General features: G+C 43.8%; 1 pseudogene; it reads right to left on the bottom strand.

Annotated features, from left to right (window-relative positions):
• Positions 1-4,290: 4,290 nt before the first annotated feature.
• LOC145359588 (UDP-glucuronosyltransferase 2A2 pseudogene) lies at positions 4,291-8,505 on the bottom strand (annotated as a pseudogene).
• Positions 8,506-12,510: the final 4,005 nt, after the last annotated feature.

Raw genomic sequence — 12,510 nt, forward strand, 5'->3', positions numbered from 1 at the left:
TGCAGACCCCCAGCAGTGTGGTTGACTCTTAACTACTCCCTCAAGGACTACCAATGGGCAATAAATGTTGGCTCAGCCGATGATGCCCCCATCGGATGAAAGGAAACAAAGTTGCTTCAGCTTTATTGTAGCTTCATATTCTGCACATCACCCACTGACGCTGTGGCCTGCTCTGGCTGTGACACTCCAAATGGTTCAATCGGTTATCAGCTTTATTTTAATAGCTCAGCGCCTGGACAGAGATTCACCTTCCTGGGCAGAAGTCCATTTGTTAAGTATTTGTGGAGACAGCAGTGACCTCAAACTTAATCATTTTATTGGGTGTGATATAGTGATATAGTGATTAGCACTGCTGCCTCACTGTGCCAGAGACCCGGGTTCAATTCTGGCCTCAGGTCTCTGTCTGTTTGGAGTTTGCACATTCTCCCCGTGTTTCTGTGGGTTTCCTCTGAGTTCCCTAGTTTCCTCCCAGAGTTCCAAAGGTGTGCAGGTTAGGTTGATTGGCCGTGCTAAGTTGACCCTAGTGTCAGGGAGATTAGCAGGTTAGGTTGACTGGCCATGCTAAGTTGACCATAGTGTCAGGGAGATTAGCAGGGTAAATGTGCTGGTTTACAGGAATCGGACCTGGCTGGGATTGTGGTCAGTACAGACTCAATGAGTCAAATGGCCTCTCCTGTACTTTAGGGATTCTATGATTCTATCTCACCTTTCCGACCAAAATGTGTCACATACCAGCTTACAGATCATGGCCATTCTCAGGTGAGATTCGTAGCCAAATTTGCCCTCTCAACACCTGTCTTTGAAGTGGGTGGTCAGTTTGCCAATGCTCCCAGCTGATCCCATCCTATTTTGTATCAGATTGAGACCACATCAGTAACTCTGGTGTGAATTTTGGATTCCCTTGCTTATTTCTTCATTGTCAACCTCTTTTCCTGACCTCTCCTCCATTTCCCAGGACTGTCTCTCTTGCCATGCCCCCTTTCATTTCTCCACTGACAGGCATTGCTACTATCCCCAACCCAAATCCGAGACCAACACTTTGCACTCTTCAAGCTACCCTCCTCTCACTTGTCATCCCAGTTTTAACTCACTCTTAGATAAGCTTTCAAAACTAAAATTATTCCATTTTTAAAGTTACAAAGCCAATGTTCAGAGCAGACTGGGCAGACCCAAATCCATTCCTTGCTTGCTTCAAAAATCAAATTCAGATTCCAATTGAATCCAATTATTGTCCCACAAGAGAGGCAAATAAGATCTAAGCTGACAAGGTGAGGCATTGCATCCCATCTTGGGCTTGATCTGACACTTGAACTTAGCCAAAAGCTTACAACTTCCCATGGCCTCTGTTGGTATCCTCCAAAAGTCACCAAAATGGTGCATGCTTCTGCCCTCACACTACTGCTGCCACATCTTACTTTCCCATCAAACATGTTGGTCAAGTCAGACTCCTGGAGCCTGATTGTGTCAAACTTCGTTGCATCCTGTTCATCCTTCCCAGAGATAATGTGTGAAATCTGCCAGTGAACCGGCACTAACTGCACCTCTCTGCATCTCCCTTCAGAATGTCCATTCATTTGTGACAAAGCCCTTGTCCTATGCAATAGGAAATAGAACAGTACAGGAACAGGCCCTTCGGCCCACAATGTTGTGCCGAACATGGCACCAAATCTAATCCCTTCTGCCTGCCCTTGGTTTTGTGGGGTATATTTCATCAACATCACCGCCTCTGACGTGCGCCGTGTGATGCCCCAATCCTCATAAACAAAGTGTCACCATCTGGCTATGCATTCTGTCGTTGTCCCTATCCAGAATGCTGTGGTGGTGATGTGATCCTTCTCACCAAATCACACACTGATCTGTCCCACTACTCCCCTGGAACCTCTGCTCCTTTGAGCATCTAACCCTGCTACAACTCTCAGTTTTGAAATTCATGTTCTCTACTGTGCACTGAAGTACCCCATGTCAAATTGTTCACCAAGATGGCTTGACTGTTTCCTCCCTCAGCTTGTGGATTGAGTGACTCCCACTAATGTTTGTGACCTTTATCTCAACTCATCATTGTCCGTTTTCCTCTCACTTTGTTGCTTTCCTTCCCTCTTGAATTCCTTCTTTTCATATAGACTCCCTTTTCCACATTCATAGATACCCTCTCGACCTGTGCCTTCTCAACACCCTTCATGTCAATCACAGATATCCCATCTCTGATCACTTCCTTGTGCCCCTCTCCACTCATGTACCCATTTCCCTGAAAATCCCATTTTCCTCTGTCGATCCCTGGACGAAAATGATTCAGGGATCATTGGTGGGCTTTATTAACTATAGTGTCAGCATGGGGGGTGTGGGGGGGAGGACCTGGATAGGTTGTTTGTGATCTGGACATTTATAAACTTGAAGCTCTCAATCCTTTGTACTTCACTCCCATTGTCCCTAGCAGTGTCATTCCTTAAAAAGAACTGCGATAAGGGAATTAAACAAGAAGATTGTTTCCAAAATTACATGTTTGTTAAAACAGTCATGTTGTTAATGCCAAAAATATCAAGGAAAATTATTGGTCAATAATAGTGAAGAAGCAGAAGTCTAAATTTGGCTTACGTAAATTGTTGGAGAGTAGCTGATCCATACTTACACGATCAATGCCTGATTCGGATGAATGTATGAAAGGGTTACTTGTCACAATCATTGAATCCCCGAAAGTGCAGAAGGAGGCCATTCAGCCCCTTGAGTCTGGACCGACTCTCTGAAAGAGCATCCTACCCATAACCACCCCCCACCTTATGCCCATAACCCTACATATTTACACTATTAACCCCCAACATACTTACCTTGAGACATTAAGGTGCAATTTAGCATGGCCAGTCCACCTAACCTGCACACCTTTGGACTCTGGGGGGAAACTGGAGCACCCGGAGGAAATGCACACAGACATGGGGAGAACATGCAAACTCCACCCAGACAGTCACAAATCAAAGAAGACAGACAAATCATCTTGAAACATTTCTTTATTAATACCTGCGATCGCACAATTTACAGCAATTTAAAATCAGGTCGTACAATCATTCAGTTCTTGTTCAAGAAATTTGACCCTTCTTTTAACCGTGACAACACCGAGTGTTTCTAAATCTGACAATAATGAAAAACCAATGTTATAGAACATAGAACATAGAACATTACAGCGCAGAACAGGCCTTTCGGCCCACGATGTTGCGCCGACCAGTTAAAGAAAATACAACAACAACAATGACCCACTAACCTAAACCAATCCCTTTTCGTCCATAAACCTGTCCACAGACCTCTTAAACACCCCCAAACTAGGCGCATTTACAACTGCAGCAGGCAGGGCATTCCAATCCCTCACCACCCTCTGGGTAAAGAACCTACCCCTGACATCTGTCCTATAACTATCCCCCCTTAGTTTAAAGCCATGCCCCCTCGTGCTAGATTTTTCCATCAGAGGAAAAAGGCTATCACTATCCACCCTATCTAAACCTCTAATCATCTTATATGTTTCAATAAGATCCCCTCTTAGCCGCCTTCTTTCCAGCGAAAACAACCCCAAATCCCTCAGCCTCTCCTCATAGGATCTCCCCTCCATACCAGGCAACATCCTGGTAAACCTCCTCTGCACCCTCTCCAAAGCCTCCACATCCTTCCTGTAATGTGGGGACCAGAACTGCACACAATACTCCAAGTGCGGCCGCACCAGAGTTGTGTACAGTTGCAACATAATGCTACGACTCCTAAATTCAATCCCCCTACCAATAAACGCCAAGACACTGTATGCCTTCTTAACAACCTTATCTACTTGATTCCCAACTTTCAGGGATCTATGTACACATACACCTAGATCCCTCTGCTCCTCCACACTATTCAAAGTCTTCCCGTTAGCCCTATACTCAACACATCTGTTATTCCTACCAAAGTGAATTACCTCACATTTCTCTGCATTAAACTCCATCCGCCACCTCTCGGCCCAGCTCTGCAACCTGTCTAAGTCTTCCTGCAAACTATGACACCCTTCCTCACTATCTACCACACCTCCGACTTTGGTGTCATCAGCAAATTTACTGATCCACCCAACTATACCCTCATCCAGATCATTAATAAAAATCACAAACAGCAGTGGCCCCAACACAGATCCCTGAGGCACACCACTTGTAACCGAACTCCATGATGAATATTTACCGTCAACCACTACCCTCTGTCTCCTATCCGCTAGCCAATTCCTAATCCAGTTCCCTAGATCACCCCCAATCCCATACATCTGCATTTTGTGCAGAAGCCTACCATGGTGAACCTTATCAAACGCCTTACTAAAATCCATATACACCACGTCCACTGCCTTACCCCCATCCACCTCTTTGGTCACTTTCTCAAAAGAAGATCCTTTGACTTCCCAACATTGTCTTAGAACAGCACATGATCAACAATCTGATCAACACTTTCTGATCTCCAGAATTGTTAAATGATCTGTTATGCCCAATGTCCGTTTACATTGTGAGGCATTTTTCGTGCATGATGTTGCAACACCACATAGAGGTTACAGCAGTGTAATCAAGGCCAGCTCTTTGTGTCAGTCATGCATTCAAAGCTATCAAAGCACATGCGAGAGAAACTAACCTTCAACTTGCCAGGACATGATCAATACAAGTGGAGGATGTTGTTGAGGTGCCAAACGTGTTGTGAAACACAGAGAGATCTGGGCTGGAAATAATTGGCTATGCAAAATTGGACATGATGACTGGGGTGAAACAGGCTTCTGGAATTCTTATTAAATGTTTGCAGTCATACATCAACATTTTGTGAAGCCAATCCTCCACTCACCTGATGAAGGGGCAATGCTCCAAAAGCTCGTGCTACCAAATTAAACTGTTGGACTTTAACCTGGTATTGTGAGACTTCTTTCCGTGCCCACCCCAGTCCAACGCTGGTAACGCTACATCATACGTCAACTAATGTTATTATTTTTGAAAAATAAGCTTAAAACATATTGATCTTTCCACTACGATTGATTTAAATACAATATTTCCTTTTTGTTTTGTTTAAGAGGACTACCATTTTCTGACATGCTACTTCAGTGATACTTCAACAATGTCTAATTTATGATATCGAGAAAGGAATGCAGTACGTGTTAGATTACAACTGTCTATAATGAAGTTGAAATAGTTTAAAACCCCTTTCCCAGCGAAAGCAAAAACCTTACTGAATTTTTTGCTTTTCCTTTCGAGCAATGTTACAAAGCTTCCTCAATAGCAGAACTGTCAGCACTGTAATCATTAGTAACGCAGATAACAGGAGGACCATCACATCCACGCAATAGTAAGCATACCAGGGGAGTCGGTAAGATTCTGAGCGCAAATGTGCTGCACCTTTGTGTCGAGCAACAAACTCAATCCAGAAAACGGCTCTCTCCATTGGAGACTCGGGTTGGTCTCTATGGAGAGCAGAGAGTTTCTGCATGTTATCCCGATAAGATGTGTTGTTTATGACTTCGTTCAGTGCCTGCACTAGATCTGTTGACTGCATGGCTGAGATGCTAATCACTTTTGCAGCCCCTCTGATTTCAAGTCTGAATAAATTATCAAACTGGTCAAAAAGCAGAGGAATGCCAACCACTGGCACCCCATGATAGATGGCTTCATAAATCCCATTGGTGCCTCCATGGGCAATGAAGGCTCGTGTTTTGGGGTGTCCTAAAAGATCATTCTGAGGGATCCATTTTGCCAATAGCGTATTATTTCCGATGTTGGGAGGGATCTTTCCATCATATCTCCAAATAACTTTTTGAGGTACCTGAGCAAAAGCCTCTGCAATTTTCATTGTAATATGCATTGGTAAATGGTGAATAATTGTCCCCAGAGACATCACAATAACCCCATGCTCCCCTGAGGATTGGACAAACTCTTCAAACTCTACTGCCAGAGGTTTGGGTGGTTTACACTGGAATCCTCCAATGTAAACAATATTTGGCATGGTGGGTCTCGGGAACTCAAGTGTAAAATCAACTCTCAACAGCCACACATCTGCCCCATGGAGAACCGTCTCGATATCTGTGTCTGGGCCCAGATATCGATGGCAGAGTTCATTGTAAATGGGGTTAATCGCAAATTTTGAATTATATGATTGTAAATGGTAAATGATGATATTAAATGTTCTTTGAAGAAAACTCATTTGATCTGTCAGGAGTGCGGGCAATGGGACATAGGAAAGGGGCGATGGGGCGATGAAAGAATGAGGGTCTCCACTACTGAGCCATCGAACATTGTACACCGAAGGAACTTTTAAAGTATGAGCAAGTAGTGGACCTGTGGGAAAAACTGGATCAGTAAGTACTAAGTCAAAGTGCGCATTTTCAAATTGTCTTAACAAACTTTTGTTTTCATAAATTTTAATAATCAGTTCCCGTGTCCATGCATGACATGAATGCACAAAAGTCACCATTTCAGAATGGAACCTAAACCATGGCATCCAACTGTCCTGTAAGACTTTGAGAGCCCTTTCAACCAAAGTTTGCATAATATCTTCGTTTTCATATTCCGTATACATTTTTGGCATTTCCACCACAATGGATTGATATAGATCCGGCTGCTCTTTGATGTACCAAGATGTTGAGAAAGAAAGGACTGTGATGTTGTGCCCGCGAAGTTTCAGTTCTTCCAATAGAATTCTCATATTGACCCAGTGGCTTCCGTCCACGGGAACAACCAATATGTTCGCCCCCTCTGGAATTGGACAGAACAGGGTGACGATGATACCAAGTATGTATGCAACCTGGAACCTGCGTTTGCACACAAGGTCCTCCATTTTGAGAGCAAAATGATATCCAGATCCTGTTGGAAAATGGAAGAGAAACATTGGTAATACGACATAAATTTAAAATCAGATCATAACAATATAGGTGCAGACTTCTGCCTGTGATCTAGCCTGCGTAATTGACCCCGTGACCCCATCTTTCAATAAGGTGATGGCTAAACTACCTCAACTGCACATTCTCTTAATTCCCTTAGTGCTCATAAGCCTATTGATGCCATTCGTGAATTACTTAATGCCTGAGTTTCCACAGCACACTGACCAGAGAGAATGTCAAATGTTCACACCCCTTGGTGAAAAATTCTGTTCTTATTCTGACACTGAGCCTGAATTCTCAATGCTCTAGTGAGGAAACAACCTCTCGGCACCTTCACTGACAAACCTTCTAAAAATGTTGTATTTTTCAATGAGATTACTTTTCAATATTCGGAATTCCAGATAATATAAGCAAATTTTGCTTTATTGTTGTACATTTAGAACCAAGGTGAGGAGGAATTTCTTCAGCCAGAGGGTGGTGAATCTATGGATCTCATTTCCGCAGAAGGCTGTGGAGACCAAGTTATTCAGTGTATTTAAGACAGAGATAGATAGGTTCTTGATTGGTAAGGGGAATCAAAGGTTATGGGGAAATGGCATGAGAATGAGGTTGGGAAACTTATCAGCCGTGATTGAATGTTGGAGCACACTTGATGGGCCAAATGGCCTCCTTCTGCACCACAACACTTCTGTGATTCTTTGAAATATTTGCAGCAAGTCTTCTTTACTCTTACATTGCAACCCTCTTGCAATAAAGTGGAACCGACTATTTGCCTTCCTCATTACTGTGTGTTTTTTATAAATTCGTTCATGGAACGTGGGTATCACTGACTGGCCAGCATTTATTGCCCATCTGCAGTTGCCCGAGGGCAGTTGAGAGTCAACCACATTGCTGTGCTGCTGGAGTCACATGTAGGCCAGACCAGGTAAGGATGGCAGATTTCCTTCCCTAAAGGACATTAGTGAACCAAATGGGTTTTTCCAACGATCAACAATAGTTTCATGGTCAACAGTGGATTCTTAATTCCAGATATATTTTATTGAATTCAAATTCCACCATCTGCTGTGGCTGGATTTGAACAGTAGCTGAATTTCTGGATGAATAGTTTGGCAATAATACCACTCGGCCATTGCCTCCTCTATTTGCATATTAGCATTGTTACCGTTTGTTTACACACCCAAATATCTGTAAATGACAACATTGAGTATCTCTGTCCTTTGGAAATTATTCTGTTTTTGCTTGCGTGTCAAAATTGATCATTTCATATACGTTTAAGATTTAAAAAACAACAAAGAATGACTAAGAAAGCGATAAAGAAAGGAAAGAGTATGAAGCTAAACTAGCTCTAAATATATATAAAAAAGTAAAAGATTTTACAAATATATAAAGAAGAAGAGACTGACTAAAGTGAATGTTGGAACCTTGGAGGACGAGACGGGGAATTTAACGGTGGGAAACGAGGAAATGGCTGAGACTATAAATAAGTTTTTTGTGTTGGTCTTCACGAAGGAGGACACAAATAGCTTACCAAATATTAAAGATATAGGGTTGGTAGGAGATGAGGTCCTTAATACAATTACTGTCACTGGCGAGGTAGTGCTTGATAGACTAACGGAACTGAAGGTAGACAAGTCCCCAGGACCGGATGGAATGCATTCCAGGGTTCTGAAAGAAATGACAGAAGTAATAGTAGATGCCTTAGTAATTACTTATCAAACTTCACTGGACTCTGGGGAAGTGCCGGTGGATTGGAAAACAGCTCCTGTTACGCCGCTGTTTAAAAAAAGTAGCAGACAAAAGGCAGGGAACTACTGGCCAGTTAGCTTAACGTCTGTAGTTGGAAAAATGCTCGAATCCATCATCAAAGATGAAATAGCAAGACACCTAGAAAAAAATGGTTTGATCAAACAGAAGCAGCATGGATTTGTGAAAGGGAAGTCGTGTTTAACAAATTTACTGGATTTTTATGAAGATGTGATTAGTGCGGTAGACAGAGGGGAAGCGGTGGATGTGGTGTTTTTAGATTTCCAGTAGGCGTTCGATAAGGAGCCTCACAAAAGGTTGCTGCAGAAAGTTAGGGTACACAGAGCTGGGGGTAAAGTGTTAGCGTGGATTGAGGATTGGCTATCTAACAGGAAGCAGAGAGTTGGAATAAATGGGTGCTTTTCTGGTTGACAATTGGTGACTAGTGGAGTGCTGCAGGGATCGGTGCTGGGGCCTCAACTGTTTACCATATACAGAGACGATCTGGAGGAGGGAGATGAGTGCAGGGTAACAAAATTTGCTGATGACACAAAGATGAGTGGAAAAGTGAATTGCATGGAGGACGCGGAAAGTCTACAGAGAGATCTGCATAGGCTGAGTGAGTGGGCAAGGATCTGGCAGATGGAGTATAACGTTAGCAAATGTGAGGTTATCCACTTTGGTAGAAATAATAGTAGGAAGGAACATTATTTAAAGGGTGAAAAGTTGCAGCATGCTACTGTGCAGAGGGACCTGGGGGTCCTTGTGCACGAATCGCAAAAACTCAGTCTGCAGGTGCAGCAGGTGATCAAGAAGGCAAATGGAATGTTGGCCTTTATCACAAGGGGGATAGAATATAAAAGCAGGGAGGTCTTGCTGAAACTGTGCAAGGCGCTGGTGAGGCCGCAACTGGAGTATTATGTGCAGTTTTGGTCCCCTTATTTGTGTAAGGATATATTGGCCCTGGAGGGAGTACAGAGAAGGTTCACCAGGCTGATACCGGAGCTCAGGGGGTTAGCCTATGTGGAGCGATTGAATCGACTGGGTCTGTACTCGTTGGAGTTTAGAAGGCTGAGGGGAGATCTTATAGACTTACAAGATAATGAAGGGGCTAGATAGGGTAGAGGTAGAGAGATTCCGCTTAGAAAGGAAAACAGAACTAGAGGGCACAGCCTCAAAATAAGGGGGGGGTGCAGTTTAGAACACAGCTGAGGAGGAACTTCTTCACTCAAAGGGTGGTGAATCTCTGGAATTCTCTGCCCGTTGAAGTGGTGGAGGCTGCCTTGTTGACTATATTTAAGTCACGGGTAGATAGATTTCTGATAGGCAAGGGAATTAAGGGTCATGGGGAGAAGGCGGGAAAGTGGAACTGAGCCACTTCAGCCATGACCTTACTGAATGGCGGGGCAGGCTCGAAGGGCTAGATGGCCTACTCCTGCTCCTATTTCTTATGTTCTTATATACGTCAATGAGTATTTCTAACACACTTCTGTTAAACAAGGCACTTTATTGAAATCGGATCTCAGGGTTGAACAACATGTGGAATAAAAGACCCCCTACACACTGTACAAAGGCTTGGTGACCAAGATTCCGTCTGACCAGTTCTGATGAACAGTCACTGACTAGAATTATTATGGAACTTAATTCAGATGGATGTGAGGTGATGCATTTTGGAGGATCAAATCTAGATGTGAATTATACTGTGAGTGGCAGAACCCTTCGGGACATTAACATACAAAGGGATCTGGGTGTGCAGGTCCACAGTTCCCTAAAAGTGGCCAAGCTGATTAAGAAGGCATATGGCATGCTTACCTTCATCAGCTGGAAAACTGAGTACAAAAGTTGGGAAATCAGGTTGCAGCTATATAAAAACTTTGGTTAGACCGTATTTAGAGTGTCGCGTGCGGTTCTGATCACCACACCACCAGAACATAGAACATAGAACACTACAGCACAAACAGGCCCTTCGGCCCACGAGTTGCACCGATCACATCAACACCTACCAACCTACAGACCTATCTATAACCCTCAATCTCATTAAACCCCATATACTCATCCAGAAGTCTTTTAAAAGACCCCAGCGAGTTCGCCTCCACCACCACTGACGGCAGCCGATTCCATTCACTCACCACCCTCTGAGTGAAAAACTTACCCCTAACATCACTTCTGAACTTCCCTCCCTGCACCTTAAATCTGTGTCCTCTCGTAGCAACCATTTCAACCCGGGGAAATAGCCTCTGAGAGTCCACCCTATCTATTCCTCTCAACATTTTGTAAACTTCTATCAGGTCACCTCTCAACCTTCGTCTCTCCAGGGAAAAGAGACCCAGCTCCCTCAACCTAACTTCATAAGGCATGCCTCCCAGTCCAGGCAACATCCTTGTAAATCTCCTCTGTACCCTCTCAATAGCTATGTTCATTGTCTTCTCCATTATCTCCCATTCCTCAAGGTTCATCTGTGGCCATTTTGCCTGAAGACAACCAGTTCTGGAATAGGGAACTCATTTTGGTGCAAACATTTTCTTTCATCCATTCGAAGGATGTGAGCATCATTGGCATGGCCATCATTTATAACCCATCCCTGATTGCCCTTGAGAAGGGTGGCAATAAGTCACCTTCTCAAATTGTTGCAGTCCATCTGGTACAAGCGTAAACAGTGCTGCTAGGGCAAAAGTTTCAGGATTCTGATCGTGCAATAGCAAAGAAACAGCAATATGATACAAAGTTATGATACTGTCTGACTTAGAAGGGAAACTGCAAGTACTGGCAGTGCTAGTGTAAGGGGAAGCTGATGCAATTTTTGAGAAAGCGGGCTGACAGAGCGGGAAATCGAGAAGTGAAATATGCTGTATAAACGCTTTGCAGGGGCAGGTGCTTAAAAACAAGTATGAAATCAGTTGCTCGCAGTCAAAGTAGTCATGGGTTGGGTATGATAAAGAAGCGGTTACTGCGAACCATAAAAAGGAGGAATAGGCGCCAAAGATAGAACAAGGGAAGAGAGATGTAGGAGGGTGAAGCTAGCTGAGCAGTTCACGATAAGGGAGCGTGGAAACCAAGGACAGAACTAGCTGAGCAGTTCACGATAAGGAAGCGCGGTGCGGGAGCCAATTAACAAGGGAAGGGAGATGTATGATAAACTGCATAGGCATATAAGGCAGAATCATGTATTGTGTGTGTGTGTGTACCTGCGGGACTGCACCCTTTCTTGCAAGATTGAATAAACTGACGTAGAATGACTCCGCCGTGTCTTTGATTTCAAGAGCAGGGGGGGAAAGGGAAGTGGGATCGATGTCCCTAGAGGTGTCTCTTTGGATGGGCTCGACGGTTGAAACCTAACGGTGACAACTAAGCCGATCGAGCTCCCCCCCAAGGATTGAGTCAGTTGCTCGGGTGTAATCCATACAAACTGATTGGCCTCGGGTTGGGTACCTCCTACTTCTCACACATATATGACACACACATCTATTACTGTTAGTGATAGAGGAAGCGAGTATGGTGGATTGAATTTTTTCAAGTGGCTGCTTTGTCCCAGGTGGCATTGAGTTTCAAACATTGTTGGAGCTGGATTTATCCAGGCAAGTCCTGTCTGCTATACCACACGTCCAGACTTGTGTCTTGCAGACTGTAGGCAATCCTTGTAGAGTCAAGAGGTGAGATACTTGCCACAGAATTCTCAGTATCTGAGCTGCTCTTGTAATCAGAGTACTTATGTGGCCATACAGTTCAATTTCTAATCAATGGACACAGAAGGACTCGGCAGAGGTAAGTGGTGAAGACAACAAATTCTGAAAAGTAGCGAGCATAGGAGGACGTGAGAGCTTTGGAGGGAGTGCAAAGAAGGTTCACCAGGATGTTGCCTGGTCTTGAGGGTGTTGGCTATGAGGAAAGGTTGAATAAAGTAGGATTGTTTTGATTGGAAAGAC

This window comes from Carcharhinus amblyrhynchos, chromosome 28 (assembly GCF_965287045.1).
Source record: "Carcharhinus amblyrhynchos chromosome 28, sCarAmb.v2.hapA, whole genome shotgun sequence".
In the NCBI taxonomy this organism is placed as follows: domain Eukaryota; kingdom Metazoa; phylum Chordata; class Chondrichthyes; order Carcharhiniformes; family Carcharhinidae; genus Carcharhinus; species Carcharhinus amblyrhynchos.